At 36.8% G+C, this 13,759-nt stretch overlaps 1 pseudogene; it reads left to right on the top strand.

Annotated features, from left to right (window-relative positions):
- Positions 1–12,118, top strand: part of LOC129079961 (homocysteine-responsive endoplasmic reticulum-resident ubiquitin-like domain member 2 protein) — a 167,645-nt pseudogene extending 155,527 nt beyond the window's left edge.
- Positions 12,119–13,759: the final 1,641 nt, after the last annotated feature.

Here is a 13,759-nt window from a genome sequence, read left to right as displayed (position 1 = left end):
CTCTGGAGTGTCAGGGAAGGCAGCCAAGCTCCATGGGTTTGTTTCTCTGTCTGGAAGGCTGACTACCAGACAACTGTAACAGCATCTCTGTGCTTTGTCTCTGCCCAGGGCACTGGGCTCAGCTGCGGCTCACACTGCCCACTCCTTTAGATATTTCAATGCTGGGATCCCTCAGTTGTGTTTGTGCATTGAGCAGGGAACCCTTTGTTGAATTATAGCTGTTCAAATTGTTGAAACTTCAAGGAGAAAGACCAAGGGGATCATTGGCATTCCTCTAATGTTATTCCCAGATTTCTTAACTTTGCTTAGTCATATTTAAATATAACATAATATTGGAGTAAAACTGTCCTTTGGCTGTGGATTTTAGTCCAAATTCCTACTTATTGTGAAGAACAGTATTGAGTTTAAGAAAGGATAGAAAAATAATTCCAGCAATGACAACCCCTACATACTATATATGAAAAGATCAGCAATGAAAATACATACTTTGAAGGGACTTTTAGGAGTACAGAGTGCATTGCTTATTCTCCCCATTCTCTGTGAATATTAGAGACTAGTATCTCTTAGTGTGAATAAAGCTGCTACTTTACGTTCCTTAGAAATCAGCTTTTCAATAATAAACTAGTTACATATTTTAGTAGTGCATTTGTGACCTGCAATGAAACCTTAGAGCTTTACCCTCATAAACTCAAAATATTCACTCAGAAAAAATGTTAAAGTCATATAAAACTTCTTTAACTCATTTATGATACAGCAAAAACATTTGGGGAGTAAGAGGTTATTAAAAACCCTTACACTGCGTGTAGCTTATTTGTGAAAACATTTGGGTAAAAAAGGTTAAGTAACTTTTTAGCTGTTATACCTATCTAACCCGTTTCTACTTTCTGAAAATTCACGTTATCCAGTTTTCAGACGTGGTGCTGTTTCTTTGGTACAATGAAGCATTCCTGAGTGCCTCTAACAAGACTGTGCGAGCTCCCTAACCCTTCTTGGTATTTGCAGTGCACCTTGGTGGAGGGGAGCTAATCTATTTTTCTCCTGGTCATCCCCTGCTCCAATTTTCTGCTTCATTTGGTATAGCAGCTTTCCTCTATCCATAATTCTTTTAGTATGCCAAATTTTTATTGAAACTACTAATTTATTAAAATTAGTTAAAAGGATTAAAGCACAGAAAAATATGGGTAGTAACTTACAATTGAATATGAAACATTCTTTCTTAAAGACAAGTATGCATTTATTTCTTATGGTAATATTATTTCTCAGAGCTCTGCCTACCTTTCCCCATAGTTTCTCTGTTCTGAAGCCTGCTTATCTGTAATTCAGTGTTCAGACACTGGGTATGTTCAAATTAATTTTTAACTTCTCATTTGGACATGTGATATCATGCAAACATACCAATAATATATTTATTTATCTAGAAGAATTTGAGCTTAACTAAAATCACAAATTTGTTCATGTAATTCCAATTAGTTTATATTTTAATGTAAACTATCAGCCCAGTAACTTCACCAAATTTGGTATTTAACAAGTCCTGGGAAAACATTAGTATTACTCAATTAACGATGTGTGTACTGTGAAGAGATCACTGTATATGTCTCCTTTAAAATATTTCCATTGTCTTTGGTTATTTCCAAGGGTTAAATTCTGAAGGATAAAATTCCAATACCATCTTTTCACATCTGCTTTTCTGTCAGCTTAGAAGGTCCTATAATTTGCTTTCCCTACCAATCTACAATCTACAAGAAAGCTCTCTCCAAAGCTTAAGAAAGTACCACCTCTTTGGTAAATGCATCCCCTATTCACTATAAATCACAATGCCCCAGATGTTTAGTATAGGACTAATATGATTTTGTTCTCTAAATTTTCTCCTAGGTATTAAACTTCATCTAACATTCTATAGCTTCCATTTTAATAAATTAAGTACCATCCCTCTTTATAACTATCTGAAAATAAAATCAAGGGTGTGATATGCAATCAGTAAATTTTTAAACAAATTTAATTGACTATATTAATTATAGTGTGCTGCAACTTCACCAGTATTTAAAAACTAAAACTCCAATCTATACTAAGAACGATTATATGCTGCATTTTAGTTTGGGAAGATCTTTTTCTTTTTTTATTAAAGTAGAGTTGGGACACAATATTATATTAATTTCAGATATACAACATAGTGATTCTACTTTTCTATGCCCTATGATGTGGCTACCACAATATGTCTAGTAACATATGTCACCCTGCAAAGATATTACAATATGATCAACTATATTACCTGTACTGTACATGACATCCTTGTGACTTTTCATTTTATAACTAGAAGTGTATACTTATTTCTCTCTACCTTTCTCACCCACCCTCCTACCCCTGGCAACCGTCAGTTTCTTCTCTGTATCTATAAGTCTGTGTTTTATTTTTTGTTTTTGTTGGTTTGTTAGCAGGTTGGTTTTTTAGAGTCCACATGGAAATGAAATCATACAGTACATGTCTTTTTCTGTCTGACTTGTTTCACTTATTATAATATCATCTAGGTCCATCTATGTGATTGGAAATGGCAAGATTTAATTTTTTATTGCTAAATTATACACACACACACACATTGCATATCCAGTCATTTATTGATGGATTCCTAGGTTAATTCCACATCTTGGCTTTTATAACTAATGCTGCAATGAACATAAGTAACATATATCTCTTCAAATTACTGGTTTGGTTTTGTTTGGGGGGATAAATGCTCAACAGCAGAATTTCTGTTTTCACTTTTTTGAGAAATCTCTATGCTGTTTTCCACAGTGGCTGCAGCACTTCACCCTACCAACAATGCGCGAGGGTTCCCATTTCTCCACATCCTCGCCAGCACGTTATTTGTTGACTTTTTGACTATGGACATTTTGACAGATGTAAGGCAGAATCTCATTGTGGTTTTAATTTGCATTTTCTTGATGGTTTTTTGGTATAATTTATACAGAGTAAAGTGCATGGATCTTAAGTTTGATGAGTTTGATATACACATATGCTCATACATACAATCTATGTCCTGAATGCCATAAAGGTATGTATATTTATATTGCTCCAGCTAATTCTCTTATGTATTGCCTCCAGAAGCCACTACTATTCTTACATTTGTAACCATAGATTAGTTTTGACAGTTCTGAAACTACACACAGAATTATGCAATATGTACTGTTTTGTGTCTGCCTTCTCTCGCTCAGCATAATGTGTTTTGATTTATCCCTGCTGTTGTATAATTTGTTCTGTTTTGTTGATGGGAAATGTTTCATCATATAAATATATACAATTGCCTTATCAATTTTCTTATTGATGTTCATTGGAGTTTTCCAGATTGGGACTATTATGGACATTTTTCTAAGAGTCACTATGATTTTATTTATCTAAGATATCTTAGATATACTTGCAGAGGAATTGCTGGCTAATAGTATGGATAGAAGTCTGACTTTTTAAGAACCCACCAAACAGCTTATAAATGGTTACCATTTTGCACTGCTATGGCAATGTTGGGGATTGCAGTTGTTCAGCATCCTTGCTCCCAGTGTTGTTAGTCTTTTGAACTTAGTCATTTTTGTGACTGTGTACCAGTACCTCACTCTGTTTTGAATTTGCCTTTTCTTGGCGACTAACTCTACATACATGCAAATGCTTCCTGGCCATTTTCACATTTCCATTTTATATGTGTATGACAATTTAAATATCTTCTTTTATAAAGCGTGTTCAAGTCTGTTGCCATTTTTCTGTTGGTTTGAGTTTTTTGCTTCACTCACTTGTACGGATGCTTGCACTTCCTGAAGACAAGACTTTCCTTGGATAAATGTTTTGCAATGTTTTATCATGCATTGAGTTGCTTTCTCATTCTGTTAATGTGTCTTTTGATGAATATCACTTCTTGATTTTAACATAATTAAGTTTATAATTTTACTCTTTGATGATTTATTGTTTAAGATATCTTTGTTTATGGTTAAGAAGAGCTCCTGTATTTTACACTAAAAGATTTTTTTGTATGTTTGTTCTTCACCTAGATCTGCAATCCATCTGGAATTGATTACTTTTGTTTTGTAAAGGGTGACATGGAAGTCAAGATTAATTTTTTTTCATATAGATATAAATTGTCCTTGCACTATAAAGGTTTGTCATCTTTCCTCCAAACTTCACTGACACCTTGTCATAAATTAGGTGGCAGTACATATGTGGATCTATTTCTGGGCTCACTTTTCATCTCATTGGTTATTTTGTCTATTCTTTTACTGCTTGAAATCACTATATCTTTCTCATGAATCTTATTATCTGGTGGTAGAAAACTTTCCTGTACTATGTTTTTTTCTAAATTATCTTGAGTTTCCTTATGTCATATATTTCTCTATGAATTTTGAGAATCATCCTGTCATTTTCAATTACACAAATAAAAAAGATACCCTTTAGGGCCCTTACTGGAATTGCATTAAATCTAGAGATTAACTTGGAGGAAATTGAAATGTTTCTATTGTTGACTCTTTCAATCCATGCATAGAATTAGGTAACAATAATACCTACAATAACGCTATGTTACAACAACCCCACAATTCAGGAGTTAAAAACAAAACAATGATTTATTCTCACAGATGTTCTGGTTTGTTGGGGAAACTATGGTGGCTGGAGTGGCTCATTACCACACGACTCTGCTTCACCTGTCTCCTCTTCTTCCTGAGACTGCTCTACACGCTTCTCATTCTCCTGGGACCAGGAGGTAGAACACATCATGACCTGCTCATGATGAGGGCAGAACTGCAAGAGTGCCAGGTTAATTACATGAGTATAGTTCTAGCTACTGTTTGAAATCCATCTGTTAATATCATATTGTCACAAAAAATTCATTTGGCTGGGCCCAAAGTCGAGGGTAGGGTAGTGCGCTCCACTTTTGGTGAGGGTTCTGCAAAGTATAGAGCAAGGGGCTTTGCCATCAGGGCAGGTGAGTAATTGAGCCTAATCTAGGAAACGTACCACTTCAGGCAAGCTGAGAATCCTGTTCCTCTAAATAGAATCTAGCGTTGTCAAAGCTGCAGGCTTCTTTGCATGCCATATGCTTCAGTCTCGTTTGAGTCCTCACTGTACCTCTAAGTCTGTGTTTCACAGATAGGAAGGTTTCATGTTTCTCAGCTCTGCTCCACTTTATCACAAAAATCCTAAAAAAGGTAGAGTCGATGTACCAAATTTTTCTTTTCTAACCCACTTAGCTTTTGCTTGCTGGTGCTCTTTTCCTATCTAGAGTCAAACTAGAGTTTTTAAGTTGTTAAAATGTTATCATGACCTTGCAACCTCAGGCCTTCTGCAGTTTCTGTCTACTCCTCTTATTTTAATGCTCATCCACAAAAGCTTCTCCTTTAAGACAACTCTTATCCCTATCCAGGTCACTCAATAAAGATGTTAAAGGCATAATTGCATTATTGTTTGCAATAGTGAAATCACAGAATGGATGCAAACTCATTTTTCATATATGAAATACTATTCAGTAATTGAAATCAGTAAATATTATTTATATCAACATGTATAAATGTCAAAAATATAATATTGAATAAAATAAAAACAAGCAACAAAAGGATACAGTCAGTGTGATGCAATTTATTTAGATTGAAAGAAAACCCATAAAACAATAGTCTGTCTTATGAAGGAATGTTAAAACAGAAAGACTTATGTGCAAACAATACCCACCACCTCCAGAGGCCCAGTCACAGTGATGGAGGAAGGCATGGAACATTGGCTCTTTCTTTAATGTTTTACTTTTTAAACAACATAAATAAGGAACAAACAAGACAAAATGCTAACATCTCTTAGATCACGGGGGCTGGTAGAGACATTGAAACTTTTCATAAATTTACATATTTATCTCTAGGTTTGGAATATTCAACTAAATAATTAAAGTTTTGAAAACTAAATATTTGTCATGATTTTACAATTGTACTTCACCTCCTTTCTTCAAATAATTAATACCCATCTAATATAAATTCCTCAATGGTCATTGGTCCTTTGGTTATATATTTTTAATTGGAGCTATTTTTATAACTAGGAGATGGTGGTACACTGAATTTTCTTCATGGAGAGCTGAGCATTATGACATCAGAAACTTTCAAATATGCTGTGAATGTGCATCTCTCAGATGGACATCTATGAACACTACAGCCATTGGAAGTCTTATTTTGAATGGGATATAAAATATACTTTCCAATTGGCATACACTTGATTTGTCAGTGAATATCTTATGGTTGGATGCAGAGTACCATTTTTTTTCATAATTTACTAGTGTAATTTAATCATACCATGCACACACAAACAGATTTGGGGCTTGAATTTTAGTAAATGTTGGCAAGTCTTTTATAAGTGGGTGGAAGCATCACTCAATATCATATGTAGTGAGAAGGTGCTGCTCCATGGAGAACTCTTATTTTGTCTTTCTTCTAGTCCTTCTAACACTGTTTCCCTTCTATATGATTTTAAAGTCCATATGGCACTGTTTGAGGAAAGGTTGAAAACTATCACCAGATACTTTTTAATCTTTTTTTTTTCACTGTCATGTTCAAAGATTGCTCTAAAAAGCCCTGAAGAAGTGAATTTTATTCACCGATAGAAATTTTTGAAACAGCTTCTTTTAAAAAAATTCTCATAGATTCTGACTCGGGTTGCCGTTTAATAATTATTATGTCTGCCTGCCGTGTGTACAGCTAAACTGGAACATTCTTACTGTTAATACAATGTCTTTACAGGAAAATGAACAAGATGCTGTTTGTTTGAGAAGAATTTTGGTGCTGTAGGTATTAAAAACTCAATTATCATTCTAACATGCTCATGGATCATGCAATTTCCAAGGAAGTCCATGGTATACTGTGATTGTAAAATACTCTTCAAATTGACTGCAGCCCTGGTTTTATGTATTTTCTGTTTTTGCCCTGACTATTTCAGAAGTGAGATATCACCAACATAAATATTTCTACCATATCAAGCTACCAACTTGATAATATCATTGTTTTAACAAAATAGAGGGTATTCTTTAAATTCATTTAATATAATAAAAGCGTGGATTTTTAAACATGGTTGCAAAGAATGTAAATAAGACTTTATCTGGAAAAGACATAAGAAACATAAGTATGGCTTATTTTTTCTATATTCAGTCAATTATTTCATAGAGTCATATTTGCTATTAAGCAAAGTAGGTAGATTGTGATTCTCTCAGAAAATCAGATTAATTCACTTACTAAACTTAACACTTTATATCATTTCTCTGAACTTGAGAAAATATTTTTGAGAATCTTCCAAAATCTTTGCAAATTAAAAAAAAAAGTGGGAAAAATATGTGATTAGGAAACCCTGAATATATTACCATCTCATTGGCATAAAGAAGTTCTTGTTCTGGATAAAACTAGTAAGATCTTTCACACACACACACACACACGCCTTTGCTTGGACTGGGGCTCAAGGTGGGGCGTGAAGAAGAAAGTCAGTTTGCCTTCCCAGATGACCCAAAGGGAACACTAGATTTTAAATCTAGTTTCTTTATATTTAAAGACCTGTCTTATGACTGGAAACTGGATAGAAAAATAGAGCAAAGAATAGTCTCACATTTAGTTAGTCTGTCACTAAATTTAAGAAACTGTGATTACTTTTGGTGACCCTTTCCCTGGCCTCCACCAGGAAGCCCAAGAAAATCCTCAGACTAACTTAGCCTTCAAATCACCTGTGCTGAGCCCCACCTATCTTACCCTCCCCAGGTATCTGAATGTTACAGATTTTTCCTTCAAACCTCTCTTTTATTTTTAACTTACTCATGGCCAATCATTTTTGGCCAAGGATTTTAAAGTGAATAAACATGACATAATCCATGAATTTTCTGAAACTGTATTAAATTGTGTATGTCTATGCATGTGTGTGCATGAGGAAGAGAGAGAAAGAGGTATGTGAGTCTGTGTATGTGTCTATTATTCTAAAAAAACTATTCATATAATTCATCAGATTTTTTTCGCCAGGTCTTCTCTATCTTTTTTTTTTTAATTTTTCAAATATATTTTATTGTTTATACTATTACAGTTGTCCCATATTTTCCCCGTTTGCTACCCTCTACTCAGCATCCCCTCATTCCATCAGGCAATCCACATATTATTGTCTGTGTCCATGGGTCCTGCATACATGTTCTTTGTACTTTACATCCCCATGGCTATTTTCTCACTACCAATTTGTACTTCTTAATCCTCTCACCTTTTTTCACCCATCCCCCCAACCCACCTTCCACCTGGCAACCAACAAAACATTCTCTGTATCTATGATTCTGTTTCTATTTGTTTGTTTATTTTTTTAGATTAAGTTTTTTATAGATATGTATTTATTACCATTTTATTGTTCATATTTTTTATCATCTTATTCTTCTTAAATAAGCCCTTTGACATTTCACATAAAACTGGTTTGGTGAAGGTGAACCCCTTTAGCTTTTTCTTGTCTGGGAATCTCTTTATCTGTCCTTTGATTCTAAATGATAGCTTTGCTGGGTAGAGTAATCTTGGTTGTAGGTTTTTGCTTTTCACCACTTTGAATACCTCTTGCCAATCCATTCTAGCCTGCAAAGTTTGAGAGATCAGCTAACAGTTATGGGTGCTCATTTATAGGTAACTAACTGCTCTTCTCTTGCTGCCTTTAAGATTTGCTCTTTGTATTTAACCTTTGGCATTTTAATTATGATGTGTCTTGGAGTGGGCCTCTTTGGGTCCAACTTGCTGGAGATTCTCTGAGCTTCCTAGATATGTATGTTTATTTCCTTTACCAAGTTAAGGAAGTTTTCTTTCATTGTTTTTTCAAATAGATTTCCAATTTCTTCCTCTTCTTCTTCTGGCACCTCTATGATGCAAATGTTGGTTAACTTGAAGTTGTCCTAGAGACTCCTTACATTATCCTCTTCTGGGGGGACTCTTTTTTCTTCTTGCTGTTGTGATTGGTTGTTTTTTGCTTCTTTATATTCCAAGTTGCTGATTTGATCCTTGGCTTCATCCACTCTACTATTGATTTCCTATAAAGTTCTTCAGTTAAATTACTGTATTCTTTGTTTCTGATTGGATCTTTTTTATACCATTGAGGTCCTCACTAATTTCCTTGAGCATCCTTATAAACAGTGTTTTGAACTCTGCATCTGATAGATTGCTTTTTTCCATTTTGTTTAGTTCTTTTTCAGGAATTTTTACTGTTCTTTTATTTGGGCCATGTTTTTTTGTCTTCTCATTTTGAGAGCTTCTTTGTGTTTGTTTTTATGTATTGGATGGAGCCATTCTTGTTTCTTAGGCCTTATAAAGTGGCTTAATGTAGTAGTTTTCCTGTAGGGTTCAGTGGCACAACCACCCTATTACCCAGACTAGGTGTCAAGGTGTGCCCACTATGTGAGATGTGTATACCCTATTGTAGTTGAGCCTTGATTGCTGTTGGCACATCCAAGGTCAGTCACTGTCTATGTTTGTCTGGGGTCACTCACCATAAGCTACAAAGCAATCTTCAAATGGATGCTACTTGTCCTGGGCTTACTGGTACGTGTCTCACCCAGTCAAGGTCAAGCTATAAACCAAGGCCAGCTGCTGCTAGTGCCAGGCCTGGGGCAACTTAGCAAGAGGTACAGGGCTCAGGGAAGCTAAATGCTGCTTGTTTGAGAGAATTTGGGAAAATCTGAAGCACAGGCCAAGAGAAGCAACTCATATGGAAAAGTCATTGGAAATAATTTGGGTGGGCCTGAAAGTAGGGTGAGAAAGGGCCTCAGGGAATCACCAGGGTGGGGCAAACAGTGTGATCCAAGTTGATGGAGTCTCTGATAGAGCATCTGCTTGCTGCCTCTGTGGTAGGAGGGCTCAGAAAAGGCACAATGACCTCTGCCAGCACTTCTGTCTGAGAGAAAGCTGCTTCCAGCTCTCTCCGTAATGCCAAACAATTCATTTCCTCCCCCTGTATCTCTGTTGCCTTTCAATCTGCTGCCCCGGCATTGGAGCTCTGAGTGAGTGAGCCTGAGTAACTCAGTACACCAGCCCTTTAAAGAGAAACTGCCTAGGAATCCATCAGTTTCTGTCTCCCCCAACCGCAATTCCCATTGCAGAATTTATACAGAAGTTATGAGGATTTATCCTCCTGGCACTAGAACCCTGGGCTGAGGGGTCTGGTTTGAGGGGCCCATGCTTACCTGCACTGCCATCTTGACCTAAAGTGTTCATCAGATTTTCAAAGAGAATCATAGCCATGAAATGACTGAGAGATACCCTCTTAGGTGACAGCCAGCTATCATATGAATATGCTAGGGATCAAAAAACTGGCATTTAACCAGAGCCTTGAAGAAGAAATCTCTTAATTGTGAGACAGCTAGTAAGTTTTAAATGTGCAGATGTTCTTCCAACTGGAAGATATTTACTACTTATCCCTTTCTTTGATTCAACTAATGTAAAATACAGAAAGTCTAGAAAAACTGGTAGAACACAGTGCTGAAGAAATTACAATGAAAGTGTTTATGCCTAATGGTAATTCCCTTTGAATGGCAATGCACTTAGGGAGTCAAAACAATAGTGTGGTGATTGGGAGCCGTGGGGGAAGTGGATGGGTGCAGGTAGAAGAGGGTACAAGAGGAGTAAATGGTAATGGAAAAAATATAATAAAAAATTTAAAGAAAAGAAGTTTATACCATTTGAACCCATGTACTTCTAGAAATGCCCTCTAAAAAATATAAAAGAAAGAAAAAAAAAACTATTTGCAAGAACATGTTCATTTAGGTGTTATTTATTATAGAAAAATAGAAGTAATTTAAATATACAATAAGAAGGGAATATGTAATTATACTAAGGTCTCTAAAGTATGAAATATTAAAATAAAATAAATGAAAGCTTCACAATAATATGAAGATAAGTAAAACCTGAGAATTTTTTAAGTTAAGCTTATCATTCTGTTAAGCTGTCCATTATTTTTAGAATTAACTGGTCACAGCCTACAGAGCTGTTGGAATTCTCCATGCATTTCTTACTGTGCCATGGTGACAGCCAATGGGACTCCCGAAATCAAGACTTCTAAAAGCACTTAGGTCAGCTAACCCTAAGTGACGAATTCGTTGTTTTTTTCATTTTCTTAATATTACTTTATTTTTTAAAAAAGATCAGACCAGGCCGTCGTCCTCGCCATGCCAGCCCCATCCTGCCCTGCTCCTGCCTCACCCGAGGGATTGGGCTGTCACAGGGCTGTGCTGTTTGGGCAACTTTCCCGCTGCCAACGCACCACCTCGGGAAACCCGAGCTGGTGGGGCCGATGCTGAGCCGCAGGAAGCGAGCGGCCCCCGCGGAGAACGCGCGACCCCACTCTGCAGCATGCAGGCCTACGCAGCGCGCAGGGCGGTGGTGGCGCGCTGAGCCCTTCCCTCAGTGGGGTGGAGCCTAGCGGAGCCCGGATCTTGCGGGTAAAGCCCGATTCCCAGAGTACCCTGCGTTCAGCTCCGGGCAGGTGCTTCGATGGCACCGGATATATGCGCATCAGTATTTTACGCAATATCAAGGGCAGTTTCAGCTCAGGCCACATCAGACACCACCCCAGCCCAGCCCTTGCCTTCACAGGTTCTGAATTTGACACATGTTCTTGGAGAAGAACCCTCCCCAGCTCCAAACCTAATGGCTCAAGAAAATAAACCCATATGTGAGAAGGTTTAGATGAATGAACATAGAGGTCCAGTACTAAACGAAGAAGACTTCAGTAGAGACTGGTTAGACTGAATGTGTACGTTCTCACGAGTTGCAGTCCTCCTTAGCATTGTATACTTCTGTTCCTTTCTCACTCGCTTTAACATGGTGACGGGAGCCATGCTACTGGCTTATCTGCACCAAGATGGATAGGTTTCTTTCAGGCAAGAAGGCCAGCAGCAGCCTCCCCACAATAATTCTGAAGTTAACGATGGGCAAGATGCAAACATGGAACTTGAAGAAATGGAGCATGTTATGGATGATGGGCTTGAAGACAAGAGTGGAGAAGATGCACGTGAAGATCCCGGTGCACTCCACAGGCCTCGTTAACGGCATCTGCCTAGTCTTTCATCACCACGTTCTTTAATTCACTGATATCAGAGGAGCCTCTCCAGGCTGACAATTAGACTTGAAAGACTCTGCCAGCCGCAAAGGAGGGTCTGGCTTTAGGAACATGTTTTAAATAACAGTGCAATTTTGAAACAACTTATTTCCTTTTCAACACCATATGCACAGGGTTTGTTTGTTTCTTTAAGCTTCTCGGGTACATGAACAGTTTAAGTACAAATGGACTACTAAATATGTGACTTTAAAAAGAAAGAGATTCTAACAGAACATAGCAATATTGGTCTTCCAGGTTTTCTTGATTTTAATTATGTGTATTATACCAGGAAGACATATATGTGCATCTTATTTAAAGAGCTGCCTCACATGTGTTTATAATAACTCAGACTTTCAATGTGTAATTTGAATAAATATTATCTATTTTCTGTGCATTATCTTAAAAGTTTTAAACAGAATGAACTTATAGGATTTTTTACATTTTTATATATATATATATGTATTTTTTTTATTCTATTACAATGGCCCTGATTTTTCCCCTTCGCCCCTCTTCCGCCCAGCTCACACCCTGCTCCCACAGTCAATCCCCACCCCTTCGTCTGTTTCCATGGATATTTTATACATGTTCTTTGACTAGTCCCTTCCCCTTCTTTCCACCATTCTCTGCAACCCCCTTTCCTCTGGCAGCTGTCAGTCTGTTCCCTGTTTCTATGTCTCTGGTTCTGTTGTGCTTGTTAGTTTATTTGTTCATTAAATCACTCTTATAAATGAGATGATATGGTATTTGTCTTTCACAGCTGTTGAAAAGGGTAGGAATTCCTTCTTTTTTTCTTTCTGCTGTATAGTATTTCACTGTGTAAATGTACCAGGGTTTTTGAATCTATTTATCTACTTATGGGCACTTAGGTTGTTTCTGACACCTGGCTATTGTATATAGCACTGCTATGAACATAGGGGTGCATAAGTTCTTTTGAATCGGTGTTTCTTAGGGTATATTCCCAGCAAAGGAATCGCTGGGTCAACAGGCAGTTCCATTTTAAATTTTTGGAGGAAATTCCATACTGTTTTCCACAGTGGTTGTACCAGTCTGTATTTCTACCAACAGTGCATGAGCGTTCCCTTTTCTACATATTCTTGCCAGCACTTGTTGTTTATTGACTTATTAATGATGGTCATTCTGACAAGTGAGGTGGTATCTCATTGTGGTTTTAATTTGCATCTCTCTGATGGCTAGTGATGTTGAGCATTTTTTCATATGTCTACGGGCCATGTATAATGTCGTCCTTGGAGAAGTGTCTATTCAGATCCTTTGCCCACTTTTTAATTGGATTGTTTGTCTTCCTAGTTTTGAGACATATAAGTTCGTTATATATTTTAGAGTTAAACCCCTGTCTGATGTATCACTGGCAAATATGTACTCCCACACAGTCAGTTCCATTTTCATTTAGCCAATGTTTTCTTTAGGCATGCAGCAGCATTTTAATTTGATGCTGTCCCATTTGTTTATTTTTTCCTGTATTTCTCTTCCCTTAGGAGATATACTGGCAAAAATATTGTTACATGGGGTATCTGAAATTTTATTGCCTATGTTTTCCACTAGGACTTTTATGGTATCATGACTGATATTTAAGTCTTTTTTCAATTTTGAGATCATTCTGGTATACGGTATAAGTTAGTGGTCTAGTTTCATTTTTTTGCATGTACGA

Source organism: Pteronotus mesoamericanus, unplaced genomic scaffold (assembly GCF_021234165.1).
Source record: "Pteronotus mesoamericanus isolate MK-2021 breed Mesoamerican mustached bat unplaced genomic scaffold, CSHL_Meso_final contig_82, whole genome shotgun sequence".
Lineage (NCBI taxonomy): Eukaryota > Metazoa > Chordata > Mammalia > Chiroptera > Mormoopidae > Pteronotus > Pteronotus mesoamericanus.
The sequence above is the reverse complement of the archived record's forward strand: the minus strand, read 5'-3'. Positions and strand labels throughout refer to the sequence as shown.